Source organism: Myxocyprinus asiaticus, chromosome 38 (genome assembly GCF_019703515.2).
Source record: "Myxocyprinus asiaticus isolate MX2 ecotype Aquarium Trade chromosome 38, UBuf_Myxa_2, whole genome shotgun sequence".
In the NCBI taxonomy this organism is placed as follows: domain Eukaryota; kingdom Metazoa; phylum Chordata; class Actinopteri; order Cypriniformes; family Catostomidae; genus Myxocyprinus; species Myxocyprinus asiaticus.
Genome location: NC_059381.1, coordinates 950,278 through 972,691, shown reverse-complemented (window position 1 = coordinate 972,691; position 22,414 = coordinate 950,278). Strand labels below are relative to the sequence as shown.

The window sequence follows — 22,414 nt, the reverse complement described above, 5'->3', positions numbered from 1 at the left end:
AGACCCCAACAGTGGCCGGTTGCACCACCTGTGCGTAAATTAGCCTAGTTGTAGTGTACAGTAAATGGGCACTGTGGCAGTGTGAGCAAGAGACAGACACAGTGGGTGTGGCGTCAAGCCTCAGAGAGGCATTTATTGGAAACAATAATAAACGTCCAAAAGAGGTAATAAAGTGTCCAAGGGGGAATAGTGTTCATAATAAAGGGGGAATCTGGCATCCTCGCAGTGAACGGAGCTCCCTGAATGGGCAGGGTAGTGTCCATAGGATAGCCCAGGCACGGGCTGGGTCAGTCGGCCGCTCACGCTCCCCTCCAAATTCCACGGTGCGAGGGGCGGCGGCATCACTGGCGGCCTGTCTTCCCAAGCCTGCGGCAAGCATGAGGGGAAGGCGGCCCGGCAACTAGCCCGTCGGTGGCAATGTGAGCTGTTCACCCCCGGTGACTCATTAACACATCCGGGGGTCCAAGGAACAGGTCCGACAGCACACCATCTCGTCCAGCTCCGAACACTCCCAGCTCTGGTCCTGGGCGTGCGAGGATGCCAGTGTGTGCACAAGTGGAGATTTGAAGCTGGCTCCCCAAGAAGAGGTGCACTCTGTGTTTTAAAGATAGTGGTGATGAAGCATTATTCCCATCAGGCGTGCCTCATTCACCGCTGTCAGAACGAGGCTTATTAATTATGCACCTCTTCTCGCTCTCCTGCCCAACTCCCATCGTGAGCCTGACTGAAGTGCACACTCTTTAGCCGCCCACACAGGAATGCTACTTCCTCAACCACGCCCTACGGTCGGAGTGGACATATGGGGGGATTCCTCTCCGGGCCAACTCCTCCTCTCACTCACACCCGGGTGGGAGCAGAGAAAAAACACGAATTAATATGACAGCCTCAGCCAGCCACAGGGTAAATGCTTATTAAGTGCCACTTACCCTTTGCTGCAGCTGGGATGCCATCCTCGTGTTTTCTCCGTCCCAGTCCAGGCTTTCCATCTAACCGGCGAATGAGAGGAAGAGTGACGTCACTGTTGGTGCCCACCTGCGCCATCTCTGCCCACAAAAGTGCCCGTATTCTCCACCACTGTGGCGGGGTGAGCAAGAGACAGACACAGTGGGTGTGGTGTCAAGCCTCGGAGAGGCATTTATTGGAAACAAAAATAAACATAAAATGTCCAAAAGGGGTAATAAAGTGTCCAAGGGGGAATAGTGTTCATAATAAAGGGGGAATCTGGCATCCTCGTGGTGAACGGGTCTCCCTGAATGGGCGGGGTAGTGTCCATAGGATAGCCCAGGCACGGGCTGGGTCAGTCGGCCGCTCATGCTCCCCTCCAAAGTCCACGGCACGAGGGGCAGCGGCGTCACTGGCGGCCTGTCTTCTCAAGCCCACAGCAAGCATGAGGGGAAGGTGGCCCGGCATCTAGCCCATCGGCGGCAACGTGAGCTGTTCACCCTCGGTGACTCATTAATTCGTCCGGGGGTCAGAGGAACGGGTCCGGCAGCACACCATCTCGTCCAGCTCTGAGCCCTCCAAGCTCTGGTCCTGGGCGTGCGAGAATGCCAGTGTGTACACACGTGGAGATTGGAAGCCAGCTCCCTGAGAAGAGGTGCACTCTGCATTTTAAAGACAGCAGTGATGAAGCATTATTCCCATCAGGTGTGCCTCATTCACCACTGTCAGAATGAGGCTTATTAATTATGCACCTCTTCTCGCTCTCCTGAAGGGAGGCCCTAAGAGGCGGGGCGACGATGATGAGGGGCGGATCATTCCTTGATGCACTTAGCATCAATTTATGCACTACTAACCATTAGTGAACCATTAAACTTAGGTGAAACTTAACCCTACGTGCAAACTAAGTATTCACGGAAGCTCCCAAGTAGCGGTTTGAATAAAAATGCAAACTGATTAAATAACATCAATGAGCTCATGCTTTGCTTGACAGACAATCCTTTAGACATATATGATGAGATGAGAGAGAACTTCCTGGAGAGACTTCTTAGTCACTCTTCAGCACGAAACCGATCTAAACGGTACACTTTCCTGTGCATATCGCCCGATATTGCTTGCATGCACAGTTACAAAATATAATGTATATAACATTCAAATCGTTTAGGGTATTAAAATAAGTAAATGTAAAATGTTTCCAGTCTGTTCTTAATATTTATGTATTGCCCCTTATTAATGTTAGGTACAGTACATTAATATTATTTACATTTTAAATATAGGCCTACTATTATTTTTATTTACTTATTAAGTTATTTCAACTGAAATGCAATTTATTACCGTTAACAGTTAATGTGAGACGAAAATGGTCTGAACATCAACCGTGAAAAGATACACACTTCTGTTTACAATTTGAAGGCTGCTTATTGGATCAATACAGGTAAATGTCATATTATGCGACTAGATGTTGTTTTGCGGAGAGTTTACGACCTACTAGCTGAGTCTTGCGTTAAGAACAGGTGACACAACCAAATTAAGCACTGACGTATTTACTAAGCCCTTAGTATAAACTTTACACCTAAACTTAAATGAAACCTTATGCACAGCTGGTGCAACCCTACCCTGATGTCGAGGAAGTTTGTTTACATGGCTCTCATGTGTATCTTTAGCTTTTGAATCCAGAACTTTACCTTACTCCTGTGGAAAGTTTGGTTAGTATAAATGTGGCATTTCTAGCCATATTTCATTGAGTTCATTACATAAAATCACAACTGGACATTTTAACAGGTTTCTGATGGTCTTAAGCCGGCGTCACACTAGCTAATTTTTCCTCTGATTTTCAGGTGTAAGCTTCGTTTAGGAGGTCATTTAATCACTTGACCACCGGGACTACCTGCTGAGTTAATGTTCCAGCAACTGGTAAAGCACATCAAACATGATAAAAAAAATCATTCTGTCACTGGGATGGGCTCTTGTGGTCAAAACAATTACAGTTGTTTATGTTCACGAGGTCCTCCTGTTGTTATTTTGCCAAGCAGAGCAAAACAGTGGGTAAGTGTAAAACCCTTGGCTAAAATTGAGTTGTTCACAACAAGTGACTTTGGCATGACAGGTGGAATATTCTAGAACAACAGGCCTGTAATGTGCTTGCCATTATAAGAACTCAACTTACAAAATGCAGGCTAAGAGAACCAGATGATAATCTGCTTCTCAGAACACACACAACATGGTGTGAACATTCTTATATAACAGTGTGTGATATCACCATCACAAGACATGTTTTTTTGGACATGAAGCAGGAGTGTAGATTCACAGGTCATGCTGTTACCTGCTCACAGTGCACAGAGAGAAAGAAATAGATGAGATATATTGATAAAATGAACAGACTGATAGTGTCAAAGAGATTAAGAGTCTTAAACGAGAGAGACAGAAAGATAAATTAACTTTATTAGAGAGAGAGAGAGAGAGAGAGAGAGAGAGAGAGAGAGAGAGAGAGAGAGATGTGTCTGTTCCTGCCCAGCCAAGCTGAACGTGTCCGGGTCTCTTACGCAACACACATGAACACACAAGAAAGACTCTTTATACATGCAATACTGTCTGTTCTACTAGAAAAAAAACCCTCTTCATTCAGCCTAAGATGATTTACTGGTCAAGCTGGTCTTCAGCTGGTTTAGATGGTCTTCAAGCCTGAGCAGCTGACAAGTGCTCAAAAACCATCAAATTAGACCAGTATAGAAAAATAACTGTTATAACAATTATATCCATTGAAAAAGACTCCAAATCCAATCTAAAGAAGCATTTGGAGCATCTTATATTGGTTTATATATGCATGTTATATATTATCTATGTTTCACTAATGTTTAATGGAACAAGTGTGGTCTTTTACTACTATGTACTAACATTAAAATACATACAATATAATGTATTTATTGTGTAACTACATTTTGTTCTGCAAAATTCTCACAAGATTTACATTTGCAGCTACTGAGGTTGAGGTACGTTTAGAGTTAGGCTAGGTTAAAGTTAGGTCAGGGTAAGGTTAGGGTTAGGTTAACAGTGTAACTACAGATGTAATTTAATGCAGGTACTTTAAATGTAAATACAATGTACATAATAGTTAAACACCTCATATAAAGTGGGTCCACGAGGGTTAATTAGTACTTAATACATATAAAATTAATTATAATATTTTCATCAAAATATTCAATGAGTAAGCCAAAACTAATCAGATTAGATTACCTAAAAAGTGAAATGTTTTTTTTTTTGGGGGGGGGGGGGATTTTCACCCCTTTTCTCTCCAATTTGGAATGCCCAATTCCCAAAGCGCTCTAAGTCCTCGTGGTGGCATAGTGACTCGCCTCAATCCGGGTGGCGGAGGATGAATCTCAGTTGCCTCCGCGTCTGAGACCATCAATCCGTGCATTTTATCACGCGGCTTGTTGAGCACGTTACCGTGGAGACATAGTGCGTGTGGAAGCTTCACGCTATTCTCCGCGGCATCCACGCACAACTCACCACACGCCCCACCGAGAGCGAGAACCACATTATAGCGACCACGAGGAGGTTACCCCATGTGACTCTACCCTCCCTAGCAACCGGGCCAATTGGTTGCTTAGGAGGCCTGGCTGGAGTCACTCAGCATGCCCTGGATTCAAACTCGCGGCTCCTGGGGTGGTAGTCAGCGTCAATACTCGCTGAGATACCCAGGCCCCTAAAAAGTGTAATCTTAAAGATTAGGTTACTGATTACAATTTAAGTTGTGTAATTTTTAATCAGTACCAGATTACATTTCAGAAGTAATCTACCCAGTACTCACTACACACTACTAACAAAAACTACATATCAGCAAGGCCTATTTAAAGAATATATAACAATCAGGTGACATTATTCTATATTTATTTTTTATTTGTTTATTGTGACATAAAACAATTAGGTTTGCAACATTAAATTGAACATAAAAATGGATTATATTTATATATATTTATTAAATATAAACGAATAAAACTAGAAAACACCCTATTTACATAAATGAGTCGGAATGTAATGATAAAAGTCCCTTTTAATGCTGCACGGACCGTTTGTGGGGCTCAAGTGAATCAGTGAATCATTTATGTGAACTTGTTCATTTACATGAGCTGTCCAAAAGACTCACTAAAAGTAACCAGCACTAAATATACTGTAAGTGAATCTATTTTTATTTATTTTAACCAGTTCATTTACATGAACTGTCTGGAAGAACAGATTTTTTTTTGCAATTTTATGAGACAATTGAAGCGTTGCTGGAAAAGCTACACTTTTATGAAAATAGATAAGTTAATGTCACACTACTGAAACATGTAGTTAAGTTTGTAGCGTGTTTGTGAACATGACTTCACTAGAAAAACTTGCCTTACATGTGAAGAATCATCCAGCCATAGGCAGCTCCTCAAAAATATAAAACATTCACAAATCTGTCAACTACAATAAAAACAACAGAGACAGACAGAGAGAAACATGTCAGCTGTTGTTATTACAGGACAACTGTTCCATTCTTTTATATAGATCTTGAATTCACATCATCATTGAAGGTTACATTATATGTTTTATGCCCTGATTATTTATAGCTAAATAGTTTAAGAGTCAGTCTGGATTTCTGAAGGTAAAAAATACACTAATCAATCAACAGAAGATCAATGAGTATTAATAATCAAAACATTGACCAATACTTCAATACTCCAGTTTTAAAAGCTAGATAAGCTGCTTCACCCATGAAGTTTCCTCTTTTGAGCAGCATACATAGATGACATCACTTCCTGTCTCTGTTCATAAGAACAAGTCAAAACTTTGACTTGATGGTGACCATGATTTCTTCTGATCTATGATCAGCCTTTTTGACTGTAAACTCTAGTCCTCACCACAGACACAGATGAATACTGGGGGAAAGATGTAAAAAAAATGCCCCACTGCTCTTTCACTTCCTGTTGTTTAATAAAGCAACACTGACACTGTCATCACTTCCTTCCAGTTCACAATTAGCTACACATGAAAAGATGTGTGTGTGTGTGGTGAGGGATTTTGATATCTTTAAAGGTGTTTAATCAGATGTTGCCATGGACACAGTTTGATAATGGAACAGGAAGTAACTGGAAAGAGTAAATGACTGCTCTGTCAAACCTCTGACAGTTCATAACAGTTTAAAGTGCTCAAGTTACACCAGATACAGTGGCAAGAAAAAGTATATGAACCCTATGGAATGACCTGCAATTATGTATAAATTTGTGTTAAAATCTGGTTTGATCTTCATCTTAGTTACAATAATGAACAAACAGAATTTGTTTGAACTAATAACTAATTGTACATATTGAATACATCATTCAAACATTCAAAGTGTAGGTTGGAAAAAGTATGTTAACCACTAGGCTAATGACATCAACAAAAGCTAATTAGAGTCTGGAGTTGGCAAACCTGGCATTCAACTAATGAAATGAGATTGGAGGTGTGGGTTAGAGCTACTCTGACTTATAAAAAGCACTCAAACATTTTGAGTTTGCTATTCACAAGAAGCATCTGCTGACGTGGACCATGTCTCACAAAACAGAGATCTCAGAAGACTTATGATCAAGAATTATTGCTTTGCATAAAGCTGGAAAGGGTTACAAAGTTATCTCAAAGAGATTAGATAGTCATCTGTCCACAGTTAGACAAACTGTCTGTAAATGGAGATGATTTAGTACTGTGGATACTCTCTCTAGAAGTGGCCGTCCAGCCAAGATGACTCAAAGGGCACACCGCAGAATGATCAATGAGGTAAAAGAACCCTAGAGTGACAGCTAAAGACTTGAAGGAATCATTGGAACTGATTAACATCTCTGTTCGTGAGTCTACTATACAGAAAACATTAAACAGGTATGGTGTCCATGGCAGGACATCACAAAGGATGCTGCTGCTTTCCAGCAGAAACATTTCTGCACCTCTGAAGTTTGCCAAAGACCATCTTGACACTCCTCAACGCTACTGGGAAAATGTTTTGTGGACTGATGAAACTAAGGCTGAATTGTTTGGGAAGAACAAGCAGCACTACGTATGGCGTAAAAAGGGCCCCGCATACCAACATGAAAACATCATCCCAACGTGAAGTACGGTGGAGGGAGCATCATGATTTGGGGCTGCTTTGCTGCTTCTGGGACTGGACCGCTTGCCATCAGAAGGAAAAATGAATTCCTAAGTATATCAAGATATCCTACAGGATAATTCAGGGTGGCTGTGTGCCAGCTGATCCTCAGTAGAAGTTGGGTGATGCAGCAGGACAATGACCCTAAACATCAAAGTAAGTCCACTACAGAATGGCTTCAATAAAAGAAAATCCACCTTTTGGAGTGTCCCAGTCAGAGCCCAGACCTTAACCTCAAGAGAGCCATTCACACCAGGCATCCCAAGAATATGGCTATAAGGAGGAATGGTCTTCTTGTGTGTTGTTAGCTTAAGCACATTGTGTTTGTATATACTTGTGACTTTGATGAAGATGAAATCACATTTTATGACCAATTAATGCAGTAAACCAGCTAATTCAAAAGGGTTCACATACTTTTTTTGCCATGCTTGACCAAGTGGTCTACCAGGTCGAGTTCAGCTGATCAACCATCTAGACCAGCAGTTCTCAACTGGTTTTATATCCAACATCAAGTGGTGACTCACAGTACTAAAAACAGTACCAAAAACTTGGTGCATTAATGGGTGTTTCTTCAACTTCGGGCACTTTTATCACTGTGGATGTAAAGTCTCGTTAAAACATTTGTTCACACTCTCACTAGTTGATTTGTCTACTAACAATGTCCATCAGTGTATGTTCATGCATCACAGGAGATTTATGTCATTCAAGTCATGAAAATTCCCACCACAGTGTCATTTCCAGCACATCTCAAATTCTGTATTGTGTTTAATACTATTCTTGTCATGGTCTCGTTTGGGTTTCTGTGTGTCTGTGTGTTTTCGTTCTCCTCCTGTGTTTTCCTCTGCCACGCGGCCAGCGTAATTAGTGTTTCCTTGGGGACGCTCCTTCGTGCCCCTCGTGGGGCAATTACCCACACCTGTTCCCTATTTTCCCTGCCTATGTATTCTCCCTTTTGTGTCGTGTTAGTCGGCAGATTGTTTTGTACGCTCAGTCTTGCCTTTCGTCAGTTTTGTGCTGTTTTTGTTTTCTCTCGCCCAGTTTGTTCCTGTGAGAATTTCGCTCTATTGGTCATTGCTCTCTGGATATACATCCTGTGGATTACTTACCTGGACTGCCTGTTCTCAGACTGTTGACCCCGTTGACTCCATTCATCTTTTCGCCGCCATTCTCCGCCCAGGTGTCCCACGCTGGCTCTCTGCCGTCATTCATCTGTCATCCACATCACTCCAGCGCTCTGCAACCTGTGCCAGGTTTCTCTGCCCATTATTCCATCGCTGCATTTTCTCTATTTCAATAAAGACTTATCCATTTATTTCCTCTGCATTTGGGTCCTTCCTTAAACACCACATGGCAATTCTGTGCTGGAAATGACGCTGATGGAAATTAAAGTTTTAATGGTTTTGAAAAACAATGACTCATTTGTCTTGCTGAGGCTAATTTCATACCCAGGTTGGGAAGGTTACTTTTAGAAAGTATTCTGCTACATATTACAGAATACAACTTTTATTTTGACAGCATAATACATTACTGAGTTAGCTCGCTGACGATAATGGAATTTTGGTCAAATACAAGCTATTTTCACGGGGTGTAAAAATGTACAAAATTCATCAAACGGTTGCTGATATACAGTACATTAATGAATATAAATGAAACTGCAAGCGTTAACAATTAGATGTATTTAGAAAAATTAATAAAACCTGTCATTCACTACAGAAACCATACTCTCCTCTGCCATGTTGAAAGTTTACGACTTAAGTCGTTTCAGACCACCAACCTCCCTTCATTCTCATGTAGATTTATAGCGGCCTGCTTAATAAAACAACAGAGGATTCTTTGGTTGTCTTGTATCTGATAGAGCAACAGCCTCGAGCTATAACCACGGGAATGCTTGAAAACAGAGCCGACCTGCAGCAGCGTTCACAAACCCTCCGCGGGTGAGAGCCCACAGCGTTAGCCTGGAAATCTTTGTGATTGTGCGCTGTTGTGTGGTGGGGTTTCTTTGGAAGCAAGTTCCTTATAAAACCACACAAACATTCACACTAACTTCTGTAAATATGCACCCAATCCACAAATAAACCAAAACACTTCCTCTCCGACAGCGTTCAACATTCGTCTCACTCTATTCAGAACTTTACGAGGAATCACAGTCGTAAAACACGACTGAAAGGCTTGTTTGTTTAAATCTGCTCAGCCTTTCACAGGCACCTGCAGAACATAAATCAGGGGCGAACGTCCTGTAAGCAGCCCAGTCAGAGTATCAGCTGTGTGGGTTTGGTCTCTACTCCACCCCCTGGTCCCAGATCAGGCCTGTGGAGGGACTCAACTTACACCTCACTGTATCTAAATGCAGTGATATGAGAGGTTAAAAACAAGAATGCATCACTCAGGATATTTACGACTAAAATCCACCAACGCTGTCTTGGTTGATATGTGTGTAGAGTTCCAAAATATAAAGAGTGCCAAATGTGTCTGGCGTGGGAACACAGGGAGATAAGATCCATTGGGGATCCACTGCCAAACTGCCCAAGATATGTGTTATGAAAGACATTTCGTTGATATTAATGTCTGACTGATATGTTCGCCCAAAAGTGGGGATCCCACCAAGTTTGGGATCTCTAAGATTTAGAAAATCAGTCAAGTTTCAGTATCTTTGCTGTCTGGACCCCTAATGATGCACTCCAGAGCTTTGCAGATGTTTCATTTCTGAAATATAAAACATTTTTTATTTTGGTACTGAACAGCACTAACTGAAAAACACACACATCACATATTCTTAATAAAAGTGTATTCCTGGATTCCCATTTTTAGACTCACACCACTGGCATATAATGCAACAAGAGGTGCTGAAGTCAACTGATTATAGTAATAGATCAACCTATCTCTGTAAAATAATAATAATACTGATGCTGAAACATTTCTAAGGTGATTTTGTTTACCTGTAGTTTTGCTACGAAATTGTCATTTTGACCCCCCTCTACAAAATAATGCATTACCCAGTAAATACTGATCCATGGCTTTCATTATCATTTGTTTCTTCAGAAAAAGTATCAAAATAAAAATTTCCCCCAATGAAGTTTCTGAAATTTGGTTGATTTAACATGGAATAAATAACTCAGATGTTTGAAAAATGGTCATGTTGCATTATTCCATACAATGAAAAGGCTGGTGACCAGGTGCTGTCAAGCTCTAAAAAGGAACAAAAAATAATAAAAATAGTCCATATAATTTGCAAAACTTGACTAGTGAATTTGGTCTTTCTGTTAAAGAAGGAATGCCAAGTAAGTCTTGCTTATTAAGTTGAGGACACCAGCATACCAGCATTCAAAACACAACATATATTTTTCAGTGTGGAAATTATTATGATTTCTTTTAAATGTCATTATTCTCACAATACTGTACGTAATATCAACACACATATATCTGCAATGGGAGACATTTAATAGGCTTCATGTGTCCAGACTTGCCCCAGGGAAACAAGATGCCATTTCATCACAATGTTAGCTATGAGGCAACAGACAGTCGCCGTGGGAAGAACCATCATGAGAATCCTCCAACATCAATCAAAGCCTCTAGAGAGGCAGCGTTTGGCCCCGTCCTGCAGGTGTGAGACGGGATACTGAAAGAAGAGATACACAAAGTGCTGGTACTTTACCAGAGATAGTAACAAAAGTAAACACTTTCACAATTCACTGGTTGGTGTGTTTTTGTTGAAAAATCGTTATAGAAATTCTCCTGGAGTTAACCAATCAACAGGTTCATATCCTGGGGCCGGCTTGACAAAACACGTAGACATTTATTGTTGCACTTTTCAGTTGCACACAATAAGGCCGCTTTTTAGCAGTACACAAAAGGTTTTCTTTTCAGCAGCACCACACTGACACGCAGATACACACAGACAGCTTAATGCGTCTCTCTCTCTCGTCTGCCGCTGTCTTCTCTCCTTAAATACTCCCCGGCCCTCACTGGAACGCAAGACCGGTGTGGCACACAGGAGGAGCTCATTCGCTACTTCTCTTCCCGGCCTCGCTCTGCCCATCCGCCGCTCAGCCTCGCCCTGCTCGCCACAGAAAGAAAGTCCATTCACTCTCTGTGCTGCTGGAAATCTGTCTCACATTAAGAGAAAGAGGGTTTTATAGATGAACACACCATTTGCCATCATTCAAGTGAACTCAAATGTAGCAGTCGAATCACTGACACACTGAGTGAATGACCTTCACTGTGACCACACTGAAAAAACGGAAATCAGGAACAGAGCGGGAAATTGGACATGCAACACTGAAAAGAAAGAATGGATGTAAGAGAGAGAGAAAGAGAGGGGAAAGAATGTGTTGTGACCTCCCGTCTTTGTTGCCTGAAGCTGGAGATTTCATAGGAACTCTGTCACATTTAGACCCAAAACCCTCTTTGAGCCCGCCAGTAACGCTTCTGATCTGTCCGTTTATTCAACAGGAATTCCTAAATTAAAAAGCTCTGGTTGGGGACTTCAATAAATGCAAGTATTCAGACAGACAGATGGTGCCAAGTCTTTCTTCATCTGCTTCCTGTAACGGCAAATGACTACATGAAACACAACGGACCAAATCAGAACATAAATACGCTGCCAAACTCACAGACCGCTTGCTTCAGTAGTTCTTGCAGAACATTCTTCACTAAAATGATGAAATTGTTGCCAATGGTTTCAGTTACAGCTTTATTTAGGACTAAAATCCTTAATTCTGCATAAGTTTGAAATGCAAAAGCATTGAAATGTAAAAAATATGCATTCTGATGCATTCTTAACAATCTGCATGAAAACACTGCGTAATAGTGTATACATGTGTATACGTGTGTGTGTGTGTGTGTGTGCACGAGCTTGTTCAAAAATAACTGCTAGCATATGCTCTCCCCTCACTACACTGACCAGGTTATTGCTCTCTCCTGACACTGACCTCTCTGGGCCAGAGGTCAAGGCTTTGCTGCTCTTGGCATGTTCAGATGTGAGTCATCCGTGACCTCTGTCAGGTTTGTGTTGACCTCAGAGTGCGGTGTGTTCACAGCTAGCGGGTGAGAGTTTTAACACGTGATTTGAGGTCACAACTCAGAACTGATGCTAAATCTGCCCTGCGTTTTTGGGAATGTAACATTTACAAGTAATGATACAGTATTCCATTATTCCTTATAAAAAAGTAAGTAATTATGTGACATTGTTTTTATGTCCTCATATGTGGACAGCGGGATTAAGTTGTGAAATTTTAAATAATATCTAACCTATAGAAAGACAGATTTATTTTTATCAGATTGTTTATGATGTTTCCAGGAGTGTTGATTATTCATGTTTTTGAGATGTTACAGACATTACATCAGAAATTATCATAATTAATTCTGATTCAAAGTAATGTCCAGCATCATCCAATCACTGTCAACCATGTTAAAATAAAATGATACATTATAAATTCTGAATCTATGTACTGATTATCATTGTCACATGTCTGTCAAACATGCTGAGTGATCCAAACATCATCTGCAGCCTGAAACTGAACTTTTCATCAGATTTTAGGAGTGAATGCACTTAACTGCATAGAGAGCTATAGGATGCTCCCTTGCTCCCTATTTAGTGAATGACTTAACCTCCAGTGTGCTGTCTGTCTGCACTGGTCTCAGAACAGTTTGAAATGCACCTTATTTTCATCCTAACTCCATATAAAGCCTCTGAAAGACACATTTATCAGTTTTTGGATGAACTCATTTATTCTCAGTGTGATAATGTACAGACAGTGAATATCGGATATTTTAACTGAAAATGAGCCTACAGTCCACATACGTGGTCATTGTGTTTAACAGTGTGGCGTTTTGCGATAAATCGCTCAAATTTTAAAAATGGAATATCGGATGAAACTAGAGACTCAAACAGGTTTCAATGTAACAACTTAATCAGGTTTCTTACCAGATGTAGTTTTGTTGACGATTCTTCCAAAGTCAAACTCCGCTGTGGTCAGCACCATGTTGTTTTGTCACATGACTCGGTGCGTCGATAGTTTAACCCTTTACTGACAGCACAAAGTCTCCTGAACTGAGATCAGTCAGTTTAAATTCAATAAAATTATGTGTTGTGTATAGCGAAGCCAAAATACAACATCCACGCATGTGGACGTGGGGTTGCACAAGGTTAAATACAGATTAAAATGATATACCGCTAGAAATGTGTCAACTGGTAAAAATTTTCGAGAATTGTTTATATTGCGCTCATGCGGATAGGCCACCGTCTGGTACATAATATGCGGTACAATCGTATGTTGGCCGCAGAGCGGAATGTTTTCACTCGATGATCATGTGCTACATGGATGGGTTTAGCCGTTGTGCACCCTCTCTGTGTTTACATCAGCGTCTTTAACGAGAACGTCGACGGGAAAATACTGCGACTGCCCCCCTGGGAGTTCGGGACCCCCTGCTGCCATGGGCCCCGGGGCTTAAGCACAGGTAAGCCTGTGCATTAATGCGGCCCTGCATACGCCATCCATCCATGTGTTGTCACAGATCACACCAGTTATATATTTGGCGCAACCAAATGCAATAGGTTCGGTATTTTAGAGTGGATTAGATTGTGAATCCGCAATGATGTGTATTTTCAATTGCATCTGTCAATAAATACATGAAATAAATAGAAAAGTAAATGCAGTCACCAGAAACAAAAAAGTAATCTGGTTATGTAATGCTCCTTACTTGCATTAACCCCAAAAACTGACTGTTACATTCAAGCGAGTGAAACTGCATTTATCATTCATAAGATCACTTATTAATCATGGTCAGACATGTTTTATAGATGTATAGTGTAAACATGAAGAAAACACCTGGCTGGCACACATTTAACAACTTGACTCTGTTAACAAAATGCTGACGGATGCAAAATCAAATGGTTTTTGGCATCTGTATGTGGTGGATCATATAGCATGCAGCACTGCAGTACTTCACAAATATTAATAAAGATGCTGAACGCTGATGCAAAAACCATTCTGAGTGACTGTTTTCATCTGTGTGGAACCCTACAAGATTCACTTTCACACGTACACACAATTGATGAATTACTAAGAACTACCCAAATAGGTGTGACTCTCTTTTTCCCAAAGTCCTTAACATGTTCTCTTTCATATGTGTCATATCTCAGAGAGAGGAAAAGGGAAAATTGGTCTTCCATCGTTTCTGGTGACACACAGGAAATAACAAGATTCCGGTGTTTGCTCCTTCAATTTGGAAAACTGTTCCACTTCCTGACAAAGAATTCAGTGGCTCACTCAGGGACTGAGTCAACCATCTGATTATTTCACAATCATTACGAACTGCTACGTTTTTTAAGTTGTAAGTATGGGAAAAGTTCCTGATAACTTACTGAACATTCTTACTATTATTGCTGATACTAGATCAGTGGTTCTCAAACTTTTTTTGATGAACGCCCCCTTACTTCATTCCCTTACCGCTTGCCTTACCCTGACTTCTACAGGATTTCCGGGAGCCTAGTTTGTGCTGGTCCGGGTAAAACCACGAGTCGAGTTTAAAAGGTTCCGTGTTGATACAATGAGCGCTTCTGAGGACTAAATAATCACAGAATTTGGCCAAGTTTGCCAGGTTAGTGACATCAACTCTTTTAAAGATATTCAGCATTTGGTTTGAGGCACGTAGCAGAAAGTAAAGTGGATATCCATGAGCAGAGCTGCATATTCTGCTTTGTTTACTTAGTTATGTCTGTGAAATACTCTGTAAGTTTTTCTGTGCTGTACTTATACCACTATTTTCCTGTGTTTTCTGTGCAAGCGCTTGCAGAGTCTCACGTACCATTATATAAATTATTTATTTTCCCATGCATCTTTTATTATGGTATGAGACGTCTCAGATAACCCCGCCCCTAAACACCACGTAATGACAAACCTGACTGTGACTGGTCGCTTTACATGTCACTTAGATGGCTTTTCCTGCCTAAGTGGGTGGTTCTTTGCCTGTGTAAGCTGTGAAAAGCCTGAGGGAGAGACCTGTGCCGTAGTCAAAGGCTAGTGCCGCATTCAAATGGTTTCCGCATCTCACACCGTGCTTCTCACTGGTTGTCGCGGCGCTGCAATGACCAGAGATGCGCGTTTAAGAGCTTGAGACCAGTCTGTGAGTAAAAACGCACCTGCTTTGCGCTCGCGCTGCTCTGTCCATTGAGCCGAATCCACCTACAGAGACCCTGCTAAACCAGATAATTCAGATGCGTCGCTACTTCAGAATCAGATGAACTGCTGTGCAAATGCATACCAACCCGTATAATGGAGTCTACATAAACATTTTAATGCAAACATGAAGTTGACAATAGATTTGATTAACATGACTGATAAACGCCCCCCATTTGTAACCTAACGCCCCCCCTCTACTAATTTGCTCTCAGCGCCCCCTGGCATCCTTTGAACACCCACTGGAGGGTGGTACCGCACCCGTTGTGAACCCCTGTAATAGATGGCTCTGAATACAGCTTGTCTTTACATTGGTCTCGGCTGTTCTGATCACAAGAGTTTAACACTCGGCGTATAAAGGGTTTACAACGTTTTGTGGTCTGATATCTGAAACCGTATTCTGAGGTTGTAACAAAATTAATACACGTGACCACATAACATTTGTAGTGTAAACAGTGAATGTCTGCCGCTACTGAATTTCCAGCGCCACGGCAAAATAAATATTATTTTACCCAATTTGTGAGCTTCCTGTCTGGGTTGAATGTGATGAGATAAAAAGAGTGAACAATGCAAAATAACAGCAAAACTTATCGTATTGCAATATGCTGGCTGCACTCAAAAACAAACATAATGCACGATTAGTGTAGTCTGATTCGCCAACAAATGAATCGTATGAGCCAGACCTTTTAACGAATCACTCAAAATGACTCACCAACTGTTTGAATCAGTCTGATGACTCCTTCACTAAACTGACTCACTGAATCAGTCAGAGCTGTTACTGAACCGCAAGTCTTTACTTTCAGTCATCTCTGACTTTAAATTTACCTAAAGGTTGACTTGTGTGTACTTAAACGTTCATGAAACGTAAACCAGTCATTATTCTTGTTGTTTATAAAATGCAAAAAAAAAAAAAAAATGTAAAAAATTGTAATCAGATTACTTCACTAATTATGTAAATGAAAACGTAATCACATTACTAATTACTTTACTTTTAAGTTACTTTTAAGAAATTCTATATTTCTTTCTTGTTCATTGTTACACACAGGTCACACACTCAGCACCTCACATTTCTTCTTCACAATGACTCGTTATGGGACCATAATTAATTTATTCAACATAAATAGAATGGGTAGCTCAGCGAGTACTGACGCTGACTATCACACCTGGAGTCGCGAGTCCGAATCCAGGGCATGCTGAGTGACTCCAGCCAGGTCTCCTAAGCAACCAAATTGGCCCGGTTGCTAGGGAGGGTAGAGTCACATGGGGTAACCTCCTTGTGGTCGCGATTAGTGGTAATAGTTAATATAAAATATATTGCAGCTCTCTTTCCTGCAAAAGCATTATTCTGTAGGAACCTCTTTGGTCTTTGCCAGCTAAGTACAACTTAAAAAAGAAAACAACCAACCAACCAATTAAAAATTGGGTAAATCTCAAACATAAAATCTACAGACTTCACAGAATATCTTCAGTATGCCTGACATCAACATGCAGAGCCACTGTGTGGTCACAGCCATTAGTGCGAATGTGTGCTTAGAGTTCAGATGATTTCTATACTGACAAAAACCCTATACATGCATACAAATGTATGTGTGGGGTTCAACCAGAGTGTGTGTGTGTGTGTGTGTGTGTGTGTGTGTGTTAATGCCCACATTCCTCGGGGCCCTTTGTATAATGAGTCATAATCTGACCTACATGTACACACACAAACACACATGACTAACCATCCTCAAACCTAAGAGATCTTCCACTCGCCCCAGTTTCATTCACTTCACTACAATTGATGAAGACACAATTCATGTTCGTGTCAAGGGTCATTCGGCCTGAACATTCCACCCCCCCCCAAAACCCTGAAACACTCACCCATCATTAAACATTGACTGACACACTCGGTTCACACAGACACAATTCTGTATAACATGTTACATTGTCACAATTTGTGTTATGTATCAAGGCACAACAATTTTACTGCTCAAATCCTGAATTTTTAGTTAAATTTACATAAATATACAGTGGCAAGAAAAAGTATATGAACCCTTTGGAGTGACTTGCATTTATGTATAAATTAGTCTTAAAATCTGTTTTGATCTTCATCTTAGTTACAATAATGAACAAACACAATCTGTTTTAACTAATAACACAAATTATTGTATTGTTTGTGTACATATTGAATACTTCATTCAAAAATTCACAGTGTAAGTTGGAAAAAGTAAGTGAACCCCATAGGCTAATGACGTCAACAAAAAGCTAATTAGAATCAGGAGTTAGCCAACCTGGCATCCAATTCATGAAACGAGATTGGAGGTGTGGGTTAGAGCTACTCTGACTTATAAAAAGCACTCAAACATTTTGAGTTTGCTATTCACAAGAAGCATCTGCTGACATGGACCATGCCTCACAAAAAAGAGATCTCAGAAGACCTACGATCAAGAATTGTTGCTTTGCATAAAGCTGGAAAGGGTTAAAAAGTTACCTCTAAGAATTTAGATATTCATCTGTCCACAGTTAGACAAACTGTCTATAAATGGAGTGGTGGTGGTGTAGTGGACTAAAGCATTGAACTGGTAAGTGGAAGGTTGTTGGTTCAATCCCCACAGCCACCACCATTGTGTCCTTGAGCAAGGCACTTAATTCCAGGTTGCTCCAGGGGGATTGTGCCTGTAATCAGGGCACTGTAAGTTGCTTTGGATAAAAGCGTCAGCCAAATGCATAAATGTAAATGGAGATGATTTAATACTGTGGGTACTCTCACTAGAAGTGGCTGTCCAGCCAAGATGACTCAAATGGCACACAGCAGAATGATCAGTGAGGTAATAAAAAACCCTAGAGTGACAGATAAAGACTTGAAGGAATCATTGGAACTGGTTAACATCTCTGTTCATGAGTCTACTAAATGGAAAACATTAAACCAGCATGGTGTCCATGGCAGGACACCATGAAGTAAGTTGCTGCTTTCCATCAGAAATGTTTCTACACATCTGAAGTTTGCCAAAGACCATCTTGACACTCCTCAACACTACTGGGAAAATGTTTTGTGGACTGATGGAACTACAGCTTGAATTATTTGGGAAGAACAAGCAGCACTACGTATGGTGTAAACAGGGCACCGCATACCAACATGAAAACATCATCCCAATAGTGAAGTACGGTGGAGGGAGCATCATGATTTGGGGCTGCTTTGCTGCTTCGCCTGGACCACTTTCCATCATTGATGGAAAAAAGAATTCCCAAGTTTATCAAGATATCCTACAGGATAATGTCAAGGTGGCTGTGCACCAGCTGACGCTCAGTAGAAGTTGAGTGATACAGCAGGACAATGACCCTAAACATCAATGTAAATCCACTACAGAATGACTTTGGAGTGTCCCAGTCAGAGCCCAGATCTTAACCCAATAGAGATGCTGTGGAATGACCTCAAGAGAGCGTTCACACCAGACATCCTAAGGATATAGCTGAGCTGAAGCAGTTCTGTAAGGAAGAATGGTCCAAAATTCCTTCTGAACGTTGTGCAGGTCTAATCTACAGCTACTTGAAACACTTATTTGAGGTTATTGCTGCCAAAGGAGGAACAACCAGTTATTAAATCCAAGGGTTCACTCACTTTTTCCACAGCACTGTGAATGTTTAATGTGATGTGTTCAATAAAGACATGACAGATAATAATTGTTTGTGAGATCACATTTTATGACCAATTAATGCAGAAAATCAGCCAATTCCAAAGGGTTCACATACTTCTTCTTGCCACTGTCGGTTGTCAAGGTCCTAATATAGCATAGCCTTGAGTATGTCATTGCTGAAGAGTTGTTTAAGATGTTTCTGTTTGTCTAAAAAGTTTCACATTATTGTCTGAAGGAAATTGGATTACACGTTGGCCTAACACAATTTTCTCGACCACAATATAAACACAACCGCAGGTAAACTCTGATCACAGGAAACATTGAGAGTCACACATATCTGGGATGGCATAAGGGTGATTAAATGATGAGAGAATTTTCATTTTTGTGTGAACTACTCCTTTGAGCTAATTCGACAGCTTTGGTTGTTGATTAACAATTTTTGGAGGATTTAAAAGCAGAAATGTGAAAAATGTTATAATGCACTACATTATTTCTCCTGTGAATACTTGTGTATTATTTGAGTTGTAAAATTCTTTAAGTTGTTGGTTTTTGCGCGATTAAAGATTTTACGGCGTTACATCATCATGGCAATGAAGTTGTAAAATTGGATATAATTTTACACAGAAAAGGTTAGTGAGCAACACACATATTCTTTACATCTTGTGGCTAATGTTTATAGATTGGCCCCATTCACTTCCATTGTTCCTCGCTATTTTTTTCCGACAAAAAGTGTAGCGCATCAAAAAGTTAACCGATATAGCTGAAGTGTCGACATAATATTTTTCCGTTTAACTCTAGCGCATAAACTTTATGTTGATACTTCAAATGTTGCGAAAAACTGGTTTGGAAACACTTTTTGTCGAGAAAATTGGCATTAATGCAAAAATATAGAGTCACATGACAGAATTTACCCCAATCGTTAGCTGGTGTTAATCATGACAACAAGGTATACATACTTGAAAGCCAATTTATTGTACGTGAAGCATTACTCGCACTGTTATGGATTGGTCTTAACGGCATACCTACACAGATCCGATGCTGCAAACACATCTGCATCATGACACTTCCAGGAGTGCCGACACAAATATCTCGTATCATGCACCGGTCATCGACAAGTGACAAGGAGAACAAATGAATGGCCACTGTTTGTGATTCATTTAATCGCGGTAGACATCCGTTTATTTATTAAAGTCGCTTTTCCACACTATTCAAAATAATAGACGGCAGTCATGGAATTAGTCCACAATATAAAAAACATATAATTTCTGTGCACAAAGATGATTTAAATGAAAAATAAATACACAATACTAGGAGAAAAGCTTCAGTGTGCTTTTCTGGAACACTAACATATAGCTCAATTATATTAAATTATTGTTTAGCTTACTTTTGAAAAAATGCCGGCAAAATTCCCTGTATTAAATTAAATAAATTAGCCTACCAAATGAATAAAGCATTAAATAAAATAATTAATTACCAAATGAAAAAATAATATTGTTACGCCTATATAACTGCCTTTTCTTTACACAAACTTAAATTTGCCGTACCTTCTTCTGTAGATGATTATCAAGACTATAAACTATCAGAACTATTTGTGCAATGCTGAGTTCACTTTCAGGAAACGAGCTTTTGAACATTTTAAAACTTTTAAATATTTTAAATCTAACCCTCTTGACCTTGGGTCGCATTAGCTGAGCTTCTTCAGAAAATATAAAATGCATTATGACGCTAAAATTAATTTGAGATGACAATCAAGTTCAGTTGGTCGTTAAAAGTTGCTGGACAAATATGCGGGACATAATGCAGTTGTGATGGTGATGCTTTAGATCAGATGATTGTTCAAAATATCCTATTGAATATCAGGAATGTATCATATATGTAAACACTGATATTACACCGCATCAATGTTCCTTTACTATCTGTGCACACAGCAGATACACATCGATGGATGCTCCCTATACTAAGACCGAGAGTTTCCCTATTATTGGTGCAGGATGCCAGCTTGAACACGGCCATGGTGATTCACTTTCGGGTCAAAACCGGTGGCAACCTGCGATAGACGCAACATCAGGACCGATATTACAGTCCTATCAGAAGGGCAACAGCTCCCTTTGGATTGCAATTCCTCGTCTTCTGATTGCTTTTATTTGTGAGAGTAAAATGACAGTAAGCTGCTAATTTCAATTAATTGTCTCAATACTCTCCCTATTTTACCAAAACTTCAGGAAAAAAAAATGTATGACATCTGGGAGGCAAAAGGTGCACAAATAGTGATAAACACACGTCTGTATGGAAACAGCTTAAGGGCAGATTTCTTATGCAATAAACCAAAACTTTTGAGACAAAGTTTTTTTTTTAAGCACACCATTTTTATCGATAAAATGTCATTTGAATGGAAACACAAGCAGAAGATGGCAAATTTCGCAAAACATTTTTTACGCATTTTCACTTTGCCGATAACAAAACAGCGTGAAAAGTGGATGTGACACAGATTTTTTGCTTTATTTAAAGAAAAGGATGGACCAGTCGAAATGAATTTTTATGGTAATCAACATTATGACACAAATGCTGTCGATTGAGCTTCACTTGTATTGAACCAAGAATACTCCATTAAATATAGGTAATTGTGCTGTCAACATTTACAAGTATCCTCGCATTTCAAACAACGTCAGTAAATGTCCCCATTCCTTTCTTTAATGTGCCAGGGCCTCAGTTCAGAATCACTCATCTCTAACTAAGCTTATTTACCCCCCTCACTTCAATACTCATGTTTCTCAGTAATTACTGGAGACAGCTCAGCTGTATTGTTCAGGCTCACATATGTCTCTGTCATTGCTCCTGTTTGAGGCGTTTGACGAAAAACTTTAAATGATCCCTGAGTAAAGTTTTTTTTGCACCAAAAAAAGCCATAATTTGGTTTTTCTTTTCATCATTTTCCACCCTGTCTCTGCAAGGCACTCTGACTGAAACACTTGGTTTTGGTGTTGTTACTGCTTTAAGACTTTAACGTAAACGCCCACTGTTTTGATTGGCTAACAAAATTGTATTCCTCATGTCATGACCTCTTTAAATAAATATAAGAGTTTTTATTATTATGTATTATTTTTGTCTTATTTTCCTGTAAAAATATCCAAGACTTCTTAATCTTTACTTGAGAATCATAATTACATAAGATATTTTGTCTTATTTTTAGATAAATCTAATTAAGTTAGTAATGATTTGCTTATAACAACAAAAACTATTTGCTAATGGGGTAAGAAGAAAAAACTTAATTTAAAGGGAAAACAATTGATTTTTTTCTAACCCCACTGGCAAATAATTTTATCCAGTTTTTGTCGCGTTTGCAAAAAACAAGACTTTTAAAACAAGATATTAAGTCATTCTGCTTCTCAAGTAAATTGTGTTAAAATACTCCACACACTCAAATCAATATTTTAGCCTATTTTAAGACAATTCCATCAATAAAACATAATAATAAAAAAAAAAGTTTTATTCATTTAAATCGGTTAAAAGAATTAATTGTGTGATTTTTAACTAAATTA

General features: G+C 39.9%; 1 long non-coding RNA gene across 1 annotated transcript; it reads left to right on the top strand.

The window, feature by feature from the left end:
* Nucleotides 1-14,244: 14,244 nt before the first annotated feature.
* Nucleotides 14,245-20,904, top strand: LOC127429099 (uncharacterized). Its single transcript, XR_007895227.1, has 3 exons — nt 14,245-14,416; nt 14,559-14,683; nt 20,804-20,904. It is a non-coding gene; the product is annotated as an uncharacterized LOC127429099 (long non-coding RNA).
* Nucleotides 20,905-22,414: the final 1,510 nt, after the last annotated feature.